The following is a 15711-nucleotide window of genomic DNA, read 5'->3' as shown; positions in this document are numbered from 1 at the left end:
TCGGATAGGTCACAGAAAATTCGGATTCGCAACCACTCCGTTAATTTTTAGTCACTGGTCTTATTTTGACAAAACATGTTTCCGCCCGGTTTCGAACCGGGGACCTTTCGCGTGTGAGGCGAACGTGATAACCACTACACTACGGAAACTGAAAGATATTGCCAGAAATAGAGTTAAAGAACTTCACCACGAGATGTGAGAGCATGCATATCCATTATTTGAATAATCTGTTACTCTTTATGTTGTATATTCTATATATTCTAATTCGCTTCGCTATTGTAGTATATGAATGGAGTGATTACAGTGCACAAAATCTTTGAATTCCATTACATTTTTATTTGTATTATAAGACATTGCATTTGAGTTCAATAATTGAATCACTGCATTCATCAATTTAACTTATATCCTGATGTGAAACTTAATTAAATTTCAATGTAATAATGTTTATATGTTGAGTTTAAATATGGTATAAATTGCATTCATTTTCTGTTTATCAAGTTAACAATCTATAATTTCAAGGTGACTAAAATTACATAGATTCAACTTCGAGAAGAATATATATATATATATATAGGGTTAGGGTTAGGTTAGGGTTTCAAGTTGACTAAAGTTTCATATATTCAACTTCTCAGATATATTCAGTTTTCAATTTCAGGTCTTTAAATTTAGATTCAAAACCAAAAGACAACATCCTGGTACTTTGCCAGCCCGAAAAGGTAGAGGGGAAAAAAGACAATGAAATGCTCTCTGTGGTAAACAGAAGCTATCGGTACCATTGGAGAGGTTTCTGAAGCCAAAGTGGCTCAGTTTATTTTCGATTTAGGTTCTGAATGAAAGTTGGAAATATATATTTTCCGTATGTTTAAAATACATATTTTACAGAACGTCGAAAAAGCATATTTTCCAGACGTTGAAAAATACGTATTTTCCTGATGTTTTCCTGATGTTTTCCTGAATTCAATTTGAAAAAAATACTTAATTAATAGACATCTATGTTTGGGCCAAATCAAAGATGGTCCAGACCAGACAAAATCTGAAACAAACAGACGTCTAAGATTGTTCGAAGATTTTTTAAACCGAACTTTGGTGGAGCTATATTTCTCTCCAAAAGCACCCTGGAGAGGCGCGCTGGGAATGGACAATCAACATATTTTGTGCCCCTGCCTTTGTGGGCACTGTTTATCACAGAGCAGCATCAGCGCTCAACTAAAAAGCCAAATATGTCACTGGTTGAGGGAAATTGTCATTGTTTTGGGGCAGAACTATGTGAGGTTTAATGTCTTGTTGTAAGAGGTGCGTCATGGTTAGTTAAACTCAGAAAATACCGCCCTCGTCAATCTGCCGTTATAGGCTGCTACAGAATCCTGTCTAATTAGCGGGCCGGCGGTGGCTAAAACTCTGGAACATGTACTTTGTTCGCCTCTATGGATGCTCAAAGGCTGTGAAGGACACGTTAGAAGGGATTGCGACAAAAAAAAAGTGATTTGGCCACCATAAGAATATTTTTTTAGAGCAGATAGGTAGGCTAAACTATGTACGTAATACTATTATATTCGGTTATGTTATGTAGAATAATATCATTATGTGATCTTGCAGACATTGACTCAGTTTTGATCTAACTTTCTAAAACAAGCACCATTTGCCAGAGTAGCCTGTTCTCTAAGAGTAATAGCGTGATTCGCACATGCACAGAAGCTTTGGGTCATAGAAAAAACTCGGATCCGCAGCCACTCCGTTGTTAATTTTCAGTCATTTGTCCATTTGGCAAAACATGTTTCCGCCCGGTCTCGAACCGGGGACCTTTCGCGTGTGAGGCGAACGTGATAACCACTACACTACGGAAACTGAAAGTTGGTGCCAGAAATAGAGTTAAAGAATCTCACCACGAATGATCTTTTACTCTTTATGTTGTGAATGCAGGTGTAAGGCAGAAGAGGAATTACGACGTGCACACCCCGGGAAGGCACTTGTGGCTGGGGAGCTGGTCTGGGTCTACAGCCCTCTAAGGAAAAAAGGCAGATGCTCCAAGTTGGACAGTCACTGGGTAGGACCCTGCAGTGTCCTGGAGAGGGTAGGGGAAGTTGTTTACCAGGTGCAGCTTTCTCCCAGGGGCAGAAAGGTGACACTGCACCGGGACAGGTTAGCCCCATACAAAGGGGCCTCTTCTCCCCAAAACCCAGGGACCCCCCACAATTCCCCTCTCTGGCAATTACATCCTCCAGGCACCCACCCCCAGTTGCCGCAGACAAGGATCCAGACAGCCCACTCCCCCTGTCTCCCTCCCTGTGTCACCGCGTTGCCAGCCAGAAAAGGTAGAGGAGAACACGTATCAAACGCTCGCTCTGGTAAACAGAAACAAGCGGTACCAAGGGAGGGGTTTCTGAAGACAATGTGGCCTATTGACTTTATTTTCTTTTGAATTTTGGACTTTTGGAACCGTTTTTACCAGCTTTTATGACCCCATTCCCAAAAGCTAAGACTCTCCGGAACATGTATGCTGCGGCTTCTGTTCCCCTCTATAACGCTCACTTTTGATTACATTTTCATTCGTGAGCGCCAATTGACAATACAAAATAACAATAGTTCAAAACAATAGTGACAAAATGTACAACCTACGAATACTGTATTTATTTGTTTAATTTCAGACATTGGCCATAGCCATTTACTTTTTGAAAAAAATGTTTCCGCCCGGTCTCGAACCGGGGACCTTTCGCGTGTTAGGCGAACGTGATAACCACTACACTACGGAAACTGAACACAGTAAGCATGAATACTCTAAATAACCCTAATCTAATAATGTTCAAATAGCCTACCCAGTGTCATACAATGTGTATCAAGATTTACTTCATACCTTTTAGACCTTCAGTACTGTTGAAAGTATGGATCATATCTCTTGCGCTTCGCGCAGTTCGTGCATTAATAACAACAAAATCACGTCGATGGGTGACATGACAGCGTGGGAGGACCTGCCCCACGGTTCATATAAAACCGTACGTCAGAGCGCACTGTCTTAAAACAGGGAATATGGGGGGATTTACAGTGGCTTGCGAAAGTATTCACCCAATTACAGCTGCAACTCTCTATAAGCTTGACATATCTAGCCACTGTGATTTTTGCCCATTCTTCAAGGCAAAACTGCTCCAGCTCCTTCAAGTTGGATGGGTTCTGCTGGTGTACAGCAATCTTTAAGTCATACCCCAGATTCTCAATTGGATTGAGGTCTGGGCTTTGACTAGGCCATTCCAACACATTTAAATGTTTCCCCTTAAATCACTCGAGACTGAAACAGATTTCCCTCAAGAATTTCCCTGTATTTAGCGCCATCCATCATTCCTTCAATTCTGACCAGTTTCCCAGTCCCTGCCGATTAAAAACATCCACACAGCATGACGCTATGTCTGGCGCAAACCCAACACCTCATCATCCAGAGAATACCATCCCCACAGTGAAGCATGGTGTTCTCGGGGTGATGACAGGTGTTGGGTTTGTGCCAGACATAGTGTTTTCCTTGATGGACAAAAAGCTCAATTTTAGTCTCATCTGACCAGAGTACCAGAGTATGTTAAAAATTTCGTATATATTTTTTTTAAAACCCAACCCTGATCTGTACTCCGCCACAACTTTGTCCCTGACCTGTATGGCGGACTCCTTGGTCTTCATTGTGCAACTTGCTTGGTGGTACCCCTTGCTTAATAGTGTTGCAGACTCTGGGGCCTTTCAGAACAGGTGTATATGTACACTGTGATCATGTGTCAGATCATGTGACACTTAACTAAAGCCCACCTGTGTGCAATCTAACTAATTATGTGACTTCTGATGGTAATTGGTTGCACCTGATCTTATTTAGGGGCTTCATAGCAAAGGGGGTGAATACATATGCACGCACAACTTTTCAGTTTTCTTTTGAGAGTTTTTTAAAACAAGTATATTTTTTTAATTTCACCTCACCAATTTGGACTATTTTGTGAATGTCCATTACATGAAATGCAACAAAATAGGAAAAACGCCAAGGGGGATGAATAATTTTGCTAGGCACTATAGCTGTAAATAAAAATAGCAGATACATTCCATTACAGCTGTGCTATTGTAGGTTTGGACAACAAGTTTCTCTATGAGTGAAAGTAAGTGTATAAGCTAATGATTGATCATGTATGACATTCCTGGGAGTGTGTAAAATTAAATGTTTAATTACCATGGCATTTCTGTATGTTCTCTATAGTTATGTACTTTAAAATGTATCAAATTACCAAATCGGCACATTTGGGCAAAATCCTGGCAATAATGTAATTCTTCACTGGCTTAGTCTGAAAATGTGCACACACTGCTGCCATCTGCTGGCCAAAATCTACATTACACCTAGACTCCTATCTGAATTTTTTTGTCTTTTACCACATCTGAAGTGTTATATTATCCTACATTAATTTCACATTTCCACAAACTTCAAAGTGTTTCCTTTCAAATTGTATCAATAATATGCATATCCTTGCTTCAGGTCCTGAGCTACAGTCGGTTAGATGTCATTTTAGGTGAAAATTGAAAAAAAGGGTACGATCCTTAAGAGGATAATGTACACAAATGTCTATCCCAGTAAAATGGTGATATGTCAGGTCTGAGTTACAAATCAACATTGAGTTAGGAAGTTAAGAAAATAATCTCCCTCCCCGTCGGGGAATTGAACCCCGGTCTCCCGCGTGACAGGCGGGGATACTGACCACTATACTAACGAGGACTGAAGAAATAACAACAATGTTTTTTATAAAACTTGTCCTGAATTATTGTCTGCACGTGATACAATGTATGACTGTGCCTCAAATATCTTTTTACTGACACAGTCTGAACATTTTAGCAAAGGTTTTAGCAGAGGTTTCAAAATGTGATTTTTTAGACACGTTGTGACTTCAATTCATGTCAGGGGAAAGTTGACAATGGTAGGAGTAGAGTAGTCATCATCTCTTAAAACAGGGAACATGGGGGGATTTACAGTGGCTTGCGAAAGTATTCACCCAATTACAGCTGCAACTCTCTATAAGCTTGACATATCTAGCCACTGTGATTGTTGCCCATTCTTCAAGGCAAAACTGCTCCAGCTCCTTCAAGTTGGATGGGTTCTGCTGGTGTACAGCAATCTTTAAGTCATACCACAAATTCTCAATTGGATTGGGGTCTGGGCTTTGACTAGGCAATTCCAACACATTTAAATGTTTCCCCTTAAATCACTCGAGACTGAAACAGGTTTCCCTCAAGAATTTCCCTGTATTTAGCGCCATCCATCATTCCTTCAATTCTGACCAGTTTCCCAGTCCTAGCCTAGAGTTTTGTTTAGGTAAGAAGGGAAAGAACTGGCTTTATCAGTTGTCGAGTTTTATAATAGTATCAAAAATACTAGCTAGCTATACCTACACTTAGTTGTTCATATCATGATACATATGTTTAAAAAGCGGGTATTGGAGTGGGTAAACATGCAAAAAAAAAAAAAGAGTGAAGAACCGATAGAAAGAAAATAAAACAAAACATATCATTGCATTGGCCGGGAATCGAACCCGGGCCTCCCGCGTGGCAGGCGAGAATTCTACCACTGAACCACCAATGCTTATATACGTGTCAAAAACAAGGTGTATAAATAAGATCATTACCCCATTCACAGGATACATTTAGTATGCCTACTATCTTAACACCAGCTACATCCTAAAGAAAAAAATATATACAAAAATGTAAAAGGCCAACACCGTATGAGTGGCCTGCTAATGTCCCTTTCGGGACCTTCTAAACTGTGGAGAATAGAACCAGACTGATCCAAATGGTTGCATAATCAGGCCTAGGTTGTTGTTTAGGCATGAAACAAAACAGGACGTGCGAGTGCTTCTATAAGGAGCATTGGTGGCAAATCTGATGGCTGAATGGTAAAGAACATCTAGCTGCTCGAAAGCACCCTTACCAGCCGATCTTTAAATCCGGTTTCCGTAACTTACTATGGTAGGATATTAATCTGAATCAGGGTTAGTTTGGCAGCTGGGGTGAAAGTGGAGCGATCACAATAGAGGAAACTGAGACCTTTAGGGAAAGAGAGTTGATGAATGATATGCAAAGTGGGGCAGAGACTAGATACAGAGAGACAGAAATGGGGAAAGTGTTTGAAAACTGTAAGCCTGGGTAACTTGTGTGTTGTTCACATTTAGAGCCTTTTTTTTTGTGGAAATGTTGACTGTTGTTCCTTCATCCCCTCACTCGCTCATTGCTCTGTGTCTCTCCGTCTGCCATTGGTTTCTCCATCTGAAGTGTTTACAAATCAAATCCAAATGTATTTGTCACATGCGCCGAATACAACTGGTGTAGACCTTACTGTGAAATGCTTACTTACAAGCCTTTAACCAACAATGCCGATCAAGAAAGAGTTAAGAAAATATTTACCAAATAAACTAAAGTAAAAAAATAATAGAAAGTAACAAATTAAAACAACAATAATGAGGCTATATATAGGGGGTACCGGTACCGATTCAGTGTGCAGGGGTACAGGTTAGTCGAGGTAATTTGTACATGAAAGTAGGGGGAAAGTGACTATTTATAGATGGGGGGGGGGGGTCAATGTAAATAGTCTGTGTGGTCATTTGATTAATTGTTGAGCAGTCATATGACTTGGGGGTAGAAGCTCTAAAGGAGCCATTTGGTCCTAGACTTGGTGCTCCAGTACCACTTTTATGTTTTATTTATTTAGCCTTTATTTAACAAGGCAAGTCAGTTAAAAGCAAATTCTTATTTACAATGAGGGCCTACCAAAAGGCAAAAGGCCTCCTGTGGGGACGGGGCTGGGATTAAAAATAAAAAAAAAACATTACAACACACCCTGGTAGCAACACAACATGACAACAACATGGTAGCAGCACAAAACATGGTACAACAGCACAAAGGGCAAGAATGCATAGACAACAATACATCACGCAGAGCAGCCACAACTTGTCAGTAAGTGTGTCCACTTGCTGAGCGGTAGCACAGAGAACAGTCTATGACTTGGGTGACTGGAGTCTTTGACAATTTAAAAAAAAAATGTTTTTACCATTTGACCCTTGGTGAGTTGCAAATACATTTGATCTATAATTGATACAGGAATGATAGCTTTACTCCAAGCAAAGTGCATGTACGTTTCTGAAATGTTTGGTTTTAGAAAATGTCCATCCATCCATCCATCATTGACTTTGTGTGGACATTGCTCGTGTTCTGAGGCCTAGTGTGGCCAGGTGCATGCACGCTTAGGCCTGAGATATAGCCTACGAATAGGCACATTGATTTTGACTGTGTGTTTTATAAAAATGTGCGCTCCCAAAAAAACTTCTGCAAGCAGGCCTTTCTAATCAACCTGGACCCGGGTCTCCTGGAAGGATATTTACCTCATCCCGTCAGTAGAGGATGCCTGGTTGTTCCTTAAAAGTGCTCTCCTCACCATCTTAAATAAGCATGCCCCTTTCAAAAAATGTTGAACTAAGAACAGATATAGCCCTTGGTTCACTCCAGACTTGACTGCCTTTGACCAGCACAAAAACATATGGCAGCATGGGAAACAGTGTTTAAACCTTTTACAATGAAGATCTGTGAAGTTATTTGGATTTTTACAAATTATCTTTGAAAGGGTCCTGAAAAAGGGTTGGTTGTGCTGTGTGTGTGTGTGTGTGTGCGTGCACACACATACACTGTTTGACAGCATATCATGATATTTTATGATCATATTCTACCTACCTTTGTCAGAAGAACGATAATGAATTCCCATACCCAATATCATCTTGCCCATGATAACCAATATATCTATCCCAGTAAAATGGTGACGTTTCAGGTATCTCAGTCACAAATCAACGGTGAAAGGAGTTAATTAAAATATTTTCCTCCCCGTCGGGGAATTGAACCCCGGTCTCCCGCGTGACAGGCGGGGATACTGACCACTATACTAACGAGGACTGATGATCCGTTAACACAATGTGTTTTATAACACAATGTGTTTTCAGCAGGTAATATAGTTTCTAACTTGAACTAAAATAGCTTTCGACTGGCACCGTCTAAACACTTTAGCAATGTGATTTTTAGCTAGGTTAGCTAACATATTGCTAACCAGTTGGAAGACATAGCTAACTATGTTTCAGCACGCCATATTTTTGTATAGGTCAGAAGGGAAAGAACTTGCTTTATCAGTTGTCGAGTTTTATAACGTTATCAACAACACTAGCTAGCTATAGCTACCCTTAGTTGTTCAAATAATTATACATATTTTTTAAAAGTGAGGATTGGAGTGGGTTAACCTGCTACAAAAAGAGTGAAGAACAGATGAGCTAATTAAGAAAATAAAGTGAATGACGGAAGCAAAAGATATTGATGCATTGGCCGGGAATCGAACCCGGGCCTCCCGCGTGGCAGGCGAGAATTCTACCACTGAACCACCAATGCTTACTTGTCTATAGAAAAGCAAGATCTATTAACATTGTTATAATACTATAATAAAATAATGTATAGTTCAAATGAGAATACGTATTAATCTATTGATATCTTGTTGACCTAATCCATTATCCGAGACTGTCAGTAGCTACATTTTTATAATACACAGAGTCAAAATCAATGTGCCCATTCGTAGGGTATATCTCAGGCCTAAGCGAGTATGCACCTGGCCACATTAGGCCTCCAAACACGAGCAATGTCCACACAAAGTCAATGATGGATGGATGAATATTTTCTAAAACCAAACATTTCAAAAACGTACATGGACTTTGCTTGGAGTAAAGATATAATTTCTGTATCAATTATAGACGTAATGTATTTGCAACTCACCAAGGGTCAAATGACGGTGATATTTCTGGCGAAGGTGCATGTGCCTCTTCTTGATAATGTTCCTGAAACCGCATGCTGCAGAAATCGATTGCGTTTCAAATAATTTTCTTATAAGAAATTCAAATAACTGTAATTTCCATGCATATATTTTAAACACTGCGCACTGCAGTCATGTTCACTAACAGCTCCTCGACAACGAAAATTGTTGGTGAGAAGATCTACTTGACATTTTGTCTATGACATCATATGACCAATGCTTCTAATTGGACAATTGGATTTTGCGTAGCCAAAAACAATTGTAGCTCGTGGTTCATTTTCTAAACAAATTGAAGATATTTCTCTATGTACTTGATAAAGTCAGAACATTCTCATTTTGAGGTATTCAAGGCCAAGAGTGTGTGTGTGCCAGGTTGTGGCAGACCTTACCCGCTCACTACAGGTTCTGTAGCTGTGCCAAGCTCCTGCTGGTAGAGCCAGTCCATACACGCACTATACACACGCACTATAATTCATTCTGTAAGATTTTCAATCGCGTAAATAACCTTAGATTTTGAAGTCCCTTGATTAGGTGACAGTACAGAATATCAGCGTTTATTTTATAACACAAAACAAACTGAAAATGCATCCAACGAGTTTGTAGAGCTTGATGTAGTCATTGTGTGCAAGGACTATGGGACCAAACACTACATTTTTGATAACCTTGATACACTATGAATGAATTTGTCCAAATACGTATGACTTCCTCACGTGGGAGGCATGGGGACAACTATATACATAAAGTGCTTTAATTTCTAAGGTAAAACCCTCAAATAAAGGGTGATATTCTGTACTACCGCCCGATATAAAATATTGGAACTCAAATTTCAAATGCTGGAGTATAGAGACAAAAATGTTAGCTTCACTGTCTAAATACAGTTGAAGTCAGAAGTTTGCATACACCTTAGCCAAATACATTTAACATTTAAACAAAGTTTTTCACAATTTCTGACATTTAATCCTAGTAAAATTTCCCTGTCTTAGGTCAGTTAGGATCACCACTTTATTTTAAGAATGTGAAATGTCAGAATAATAGTAGAGAGAATGATTTATTTCAGCTTTTATTTCTTTCATCACATTCCCAGTGGGTCAGAAGTTCACATACACTCAATTAGTAAATGGTTGCATTGCCTTTAAATTGTTTGACTTGGGTCAAACGTTTCGGGTAGCCTTCCACAAGCTTCCCACAATAAGTTGGGTGAATTTTGGCCCATTCCACAGATGCATATTCATTAATTGTTTATGGTTCGTTGAACAAGCATGGGAAACAGTGTTTAAACCCTTTACAATGAATAACTGTGAAGTTATTTGTATTTTTACAAATTATCTTCGAAAGACAGGGTCCTGAAAAAGGGACGTTTCTTTTTTTGCTGTGTGTGTGTGTATGTGTATGTGTGTGTGTGTGTATATACAGTATATCACAAAAGTGAGTACACCCCTCACATTTTTGTAAATATTTGAGTATATCTTTTCATGTGACAACACTGAAGAAATGACACTTTGCTACAATGTAAAGTAGTGAGTGTACAGCTTGTATAACAGTGTACATTTGCTGTCCCCTCAAAATAACTCAACACACAGCCATTAGTGTCTAAACCGCTGGCAACAAAAGTGAGTACACCACTAAGTGAAAATGTCCAAATTGGGCCCAATTAGCCATTTTCCCTCCCCGGTGTCATGTGACTCGTTAGTGTTACAAGGTCTCAGGTGTGAATGGGGAGCAGGTGTGTTAAATTTGGTGCCATCGCTCTCACACTCCCTTATACTGACTGGTCACTGGAAGTTCAACATGGCACCTCGTGGCAAAGAACTCTCTGAGGATCTGAAAAAAATAATTGTTGCTCTACATAAAGATGGCCTGGGATACAAGAAGATTGCCAAGACTCTGAAACTGAGCTGCCGCACGGTGGCCAAGACCATAGGGCGGTTTAACTGGACATGTTCCACTCAGAACAGGCCTCGCAATGGTCGACCAAAGAAGTTGAGTGCACGTGCTCAGCGTCATATCCAGAAGTTGTCTTTGGGAAATAGACGTATGAGTGCTGCCAGCATTGCTGGGCCGCAGGGCACTATTAAAACATGATAACGACCCCAAACACACCTCCAAGACGACCACTGCCTTGCTAAAGAAGCTGAGGATAAAGGTGATGGACTGGCCAAGCATGTCTCCAGACCTAAACCCTATTGAGCATCTGTGGGGCATCCTCAAACGGAAGGTGGAGGAGTGCAAGGTCTCTAACATCAACCAGCTCCGTGATGTCGTCATGGAGGACTCTAGTGGCAACCTGTGAAGCTCTGGTGAACTCCATGCCCAAGAGGGTTAAGGCAGTGCTGGAAAATGATGGTGGCCACACAAAATATTGACACTTTGGGCCCCATTTGGACATTTTCACTTAGGGGTGTGCTCACTTTTGTTGCCAGCGGTTTAGACATTAATGGCTGTGTGTTGAGTTATTTTGAGGGGACAGCAATTTTACACTGTTATACAAGCTGTACACTCACTACTTTACATTGTTGCAAAGTGTAATTTCTTCAGTGTTGTCACATGAAAAGATATACTCAAATATTTACAAAAATGTGAGGGGTGTACTCACTTTTGTGATATACTGTATATGTATACACACACATACATATACAGTGGGGAGAACAAGTATTTGATACACTGCCAATTTTGCAGGTTTTCCTACTTACAAAGCATATAGAGGTCTGTCATTTTTTTATCATAGGTACACTTCAACTGTGAGAGACGGAATCTAAAACAAAAATCCAGAAAATCACATTATATGATTTCTAAGTAATTAATTAGCATTTTATTGCATGACATAAGTATTTGATACATCAGAAAAGCAGAACTTAATATTTGGTACAGAAACATTTGTTTGCAATTACAGAGATCATACATTTCCTGTAGTTCTTGACCAGGTTTGCACACACTGCAGCAGGGATTTTGGGTTCAGGTCTGGAGAGTGGCTAGGCCACTCCAGGACCATGAGATGCTTCTTACGGAGCCTCTCCTTAGTTGTCCTGGGTGTGTGTTTCGGGTCGTTGTCATGCTGGAAGACCCAGCCACGACCCAACTTCAATGCTCTTACTGAGGGAAGGAGGTTGTTGGCCAAGATCTCGCGATACATGGCCCCATCCATCCTCCCCTCAATACGGTGCAGTCGTCCTGTCCCCTTTGCAGAAAAGCATCCCCAAAGAATGATGTTTCCACCTCCATGCTTCACGGTTGGGATGGTGTTCTTTGGGTTGTACTCATCCTTCTTCTTCCTCCAAACACGGTGAGTGGAGTTTAGACCAAAAAGCTCTATTTTTGTCTCATCAGACCACATGACCTTCTCCCATTCCTCCTCTGGATCATCCAGATGGTCATTGGCAAACTTCAGACGGGCCTGGACATGCGCTGGCTTGAGCAGGGGGACCTTGCGTGCGCTGCAGGATTTTAATCCATGACAGCGTAGTGTGTTACTAATGGTTTTCTTTGAGACTGTGGTCCCAGCTCTCTTCTGGCCATTGACCAGGTCCTGCCGTGTAGTTCTGGGCTGATCCCTCACCTTCCTCATGATCATTGATGCCCCACGAGGTGAGATCTTGCATGGAGCCCCAGACCGAGGGTGATTGACCGGCATCTTGAACTTCTTCCATTTTCTAATAATTGCGGCAACAGTTGTTGCCTTCTCACCAAGCTGCTTGCCTATTGTCCTGTAGCCCATCCCAGCCTTGTGCAGGTCTACAATTTAACCATGATGTCCTTACAAAGCTCTCTGGTCTTGGCCATTGTGGAGAGGTTGGAGTCTGTTTGATTGAGTGTGTGGACAGGTGTCTTTTATACAGGTAACTAGTTCAAACCGGTGCAGTGAATACAGGTAATGAGTGGAGAACAGGAGGGCTTCTTAAAGAAAAACTAACAGGTCTGTGAGAGCCGGAATTCTTACTGGTTGGTAGGTGATCAAATACTTATGTTGTGCAATAAAATGCTAATTAATTACTTAAAAATCATACAATGTGATTTTCTGGATTTTTGTTTTAGATTCCGTCCCTCACAGTTGAAGTGTACCTATGATTAAAAAAATGACAGACCTCTACATGCTTTGTAAGTAGAAAAACCTGCAAAATCGGCAGTGTATCAAATATGTGTTCTCCCCACTGTATATATATACACATACACACACACACACACACATACACTGTTCGATAGCATATCATGATCTTTAATGATCATATTCTACCTACCTTTGTCAGAAGAACGACAATGAATTCCCATGCCCAATATTATCTTGCCCATGATAACCAATATGTCTATCCCAGTAAAATGGTGACGTTTCAGGTATCTCAGTTACAAATCAACGGTGAATGGAGTTAAGAAAAATGCTTTTTCTCCCCGTCGGGGAATTGAACCCCGGTCTCCCGCGTGACAGGCGGGGATACTGACCACTATACTAACGAGGACTGAAGTATGGCAAACACAATATGTTTTATAAAACTGACCCAAAATGCTCTGCAGATGCTACAGTTTATTACTTGAACTGAAGTAGCTTTCTTCTGGCACAGTCTGAACATTTTAGCAAAGGGATTACAACATGTGATTTTTAGCTAGGTTAGCTGACATATTGCCTACCAGTTGGAAGACATAGCTAACTATGTTTCAGCACGCCATATTTTTGTTTAGGTCAGAAGGGAAAGAACTGGCTTTATTGTCGAGTTTTAGGGGGGCGCTCAAGATGAGAGGGTGTAACGTTTCTAGCTGAGGAACAATTTTAGGGTTTTCTCACAAAGTTTATATTTTTAGACTGCAGTTGCAATTATTATTTGTTTTCACAAAAAATGATATCTAACCATACAATGTAGCTATTTTGAATAATTTTGTAATTAATCAAACCATTGAAATATATTTTTGACGATTTCCAACGAACAAGCTAGCTATCGAAAAGTTTCAGCGTGTGTAGTTAAATTAGCCTGGTAACGTCTTCATAGCTAGTAGCATGGAATCAGGACATGACCAAACTGTTGCTGAGATAATGGATGTTGAAACTTTCAAGGAGAAAAGATGCATGGTTGAAACTCACTCATGTTTGCAATGTGAAAAAGGGGGTGAATGTGATTCATACCCGAATACCTCAACCAAGGTGCAACTTCCAAAGACGCTAAGAAGAACCATCCAAAGCCAGCTACTGGACAACATCACAGATGACATGGATTTTGTGAAAAATAACACTTATCAGTATCGTTAACCTGAAGAAATCGATTGATGTCAGTGCTGAGGAAGTAAAAACTCCGAAGCAGCAGAACGCGAAATTTAAAATTTAGGTTGCAAAGCAGGAGAGGAAACTCACTGAAATGGAGTCAAAGGTAAACGAGAATGACCGGTATTGTCGGAGAGGAAATCTTCGAATTTATGGAATAGCAGAAAAATCTGACGAGAACATCAAAGCAAGAGTGAAGGACATTTGCAGGGCAATAGACCCGGACGAGGAGTGAAATGTTGTTGCAGGTTCTCTGGATGTAGTGCACCGCCTGTGTAGGCTGAGAGATGGGGAAAACAACCAGCCACCACGACCAGTGATCATGAGATTCATCTCCAGGACAGCGAGGGATATGTATAGGGAAAAGTGCAAAGAAAAATGACTATTTATAGAAGAACAACCTGAGGATCTGACAGCATTTGACAAAGAAGCGGTTAATGAAGTGGTCGCTGCATTCATTTAGATGCTTTCAACATACTCTAGAACCAGTAAGAACATAGATTGAATGATAGGCTTTGTGCTATTGAGTAAGAGGCCTGACCCATTTCTAAGTAAGAAGCCACGCTTTTTATATTCAGCTTCTGAATTAACTAACTCATAAATATGTTTTTAAGGCAGCTTAACGTATATACTAGTACAACATACTAGGTACAGTGCCTTGCGAAAGTATTCGGCCCCTTGAACTTTGCGACCTTTTGCCACATTTCAGGCTTCAAACATAAAGATATAAAACTGTATTTTTTTTTTTTTTGTGAAGAATCAACAACAGGTGGGACACAATCATGAAGTGGAACGACACTTATTGGATATTTCAAACTTTTTTAACAAATCAAAAACTGAAAAATAGGGCGTGCAAAATTATTCAGCCCCTTTACTTTCAGTGCAGCAAACTCTCTCCAGAAGTTCAGTGAGGATCTCTGAATGATCCAATGTTGACCTAAATGACTAATGAGGATAAATACAATCCACATGTGGGTAACTAAATAGGAAACTAGGCTGAGAAACATTTAGATGGCTGTTTAATTGTTGTTTAAAGCCTGAAATGGACACAATGCCAAGGGACCTTGTTTCTAACACACACACACACATACAGACACACATTCCTGCTCCATAGATAACAAACATAAGGGCAATAAAACTGGGGGGTCATACCCGGTCCAAAAGTTCAAACACAACAACCACAGTTCAACCAGGCCCCTAGACATCCATCAACTGGACTACTTCAAAGGATGACATAGAGATCTGAAATAACACAAAATAACACGTGACCACGGGAACAGGGGGACGGGGAGGGGGCACATATTCGGACACGCAAAGGTCAAAATGACGTAAGGTCATCAATCAATCATTTTGACGCGTGCCGTCTACTTTATTCTCTCTAGTGTTGTTTAAAGTTTGCCACAAGCCACCTGGGAGACACACCAAACATGTGGAAGAAGGTGCTCTGGTCAGATGAAACCAAAATGGAACTTTTTGGCAACAATGCAAAACGTTATGTTTGGCGTAAAAGCAACACAGCTGAACACACCATCCCCACTGTCAAACATGGTGGTGGTAGCATCATGGTTTGGGCCTGCTTTTCTTCAGCAGGGACAGGGAAGATGGTTAAAATTGATGGGAAGATGGA

At 40.5% G+C, this 15711-nt stretch overlaps 5 non-coding genes across 5 annotated transcripts; all 5 read right to left on the bottom strand.

The window, feature by feature from the left end:
• Positions 1-76: 76 nt before the first annotated feature.
• trnav-cac (transfer RNA valine (anticodon CAC)) lies at positions 77-149 on the bottom strand. Its single transcript has one exon. It is a non-coding gene; the product is annotated as a tRNA-Val (tRNA).
• A 1623-nt stretch (positions 150-1772) lies between these two features.
• trnav-cac (transfer RNA valine (anticodon CAC)) lies at positions 1773-1845 on the bottom strand. Its single transcript has one exon. It is a non-coding gene; the product is annotated as a tRNA-Val (tRNA).
• An 834-nt stretch (positions 1846-2679) lies between these two features.
• On the bottom strand, positions 2680-2752 carry trnav-aac (transfer RNA valine (anticodon AAC)). The gene has a single exon. It is a non-coding gene; the product is annotated as a tRNA-Val (tRNA).
• A 2767-nt stretch (positions 2753-5519) lies between these two features.
• Positions 5520-5590, bottom strand: trnag-gcc (transfer RNA glycine (anticodon GCC)). The gene has a single exon. It is a non-coding gene; the product is annotated as a tRNA-Gly (tRNA).
• Positions 5591-8356: 2766 nt separating this feature from the next.
• Positions 8357-8427, bottom strand: trnag-gcc (transfer RNA glycine (anticodon GCC)). Its single transcript has one exon. It is a non-coding gene; the product is annotated as a tRNA-Gly (tRNA).
• Between the last annotated feature and the right edge of the window lie 7284 nt (positions 8428-15711).

Source organism: Oncorhynchus mykiss, chromosome 4 (assembly GCF_057628025.1).
Source record: "Oncorhynchus mykiss isolate SJ-2025 chromosome 4, ASM5762802v1, whole genome shotgun sequence".
Taxonomy (NCBI): Eukaryota; Metazoa; Chordata; class Actinopteri; order Salmoniformes; family Salmonidae; genus Oncorhynchus; species Oncorhynchus mykiss.
This window is presented reverse-complemented; position numbering and strand designations above follow the sequence as displayed.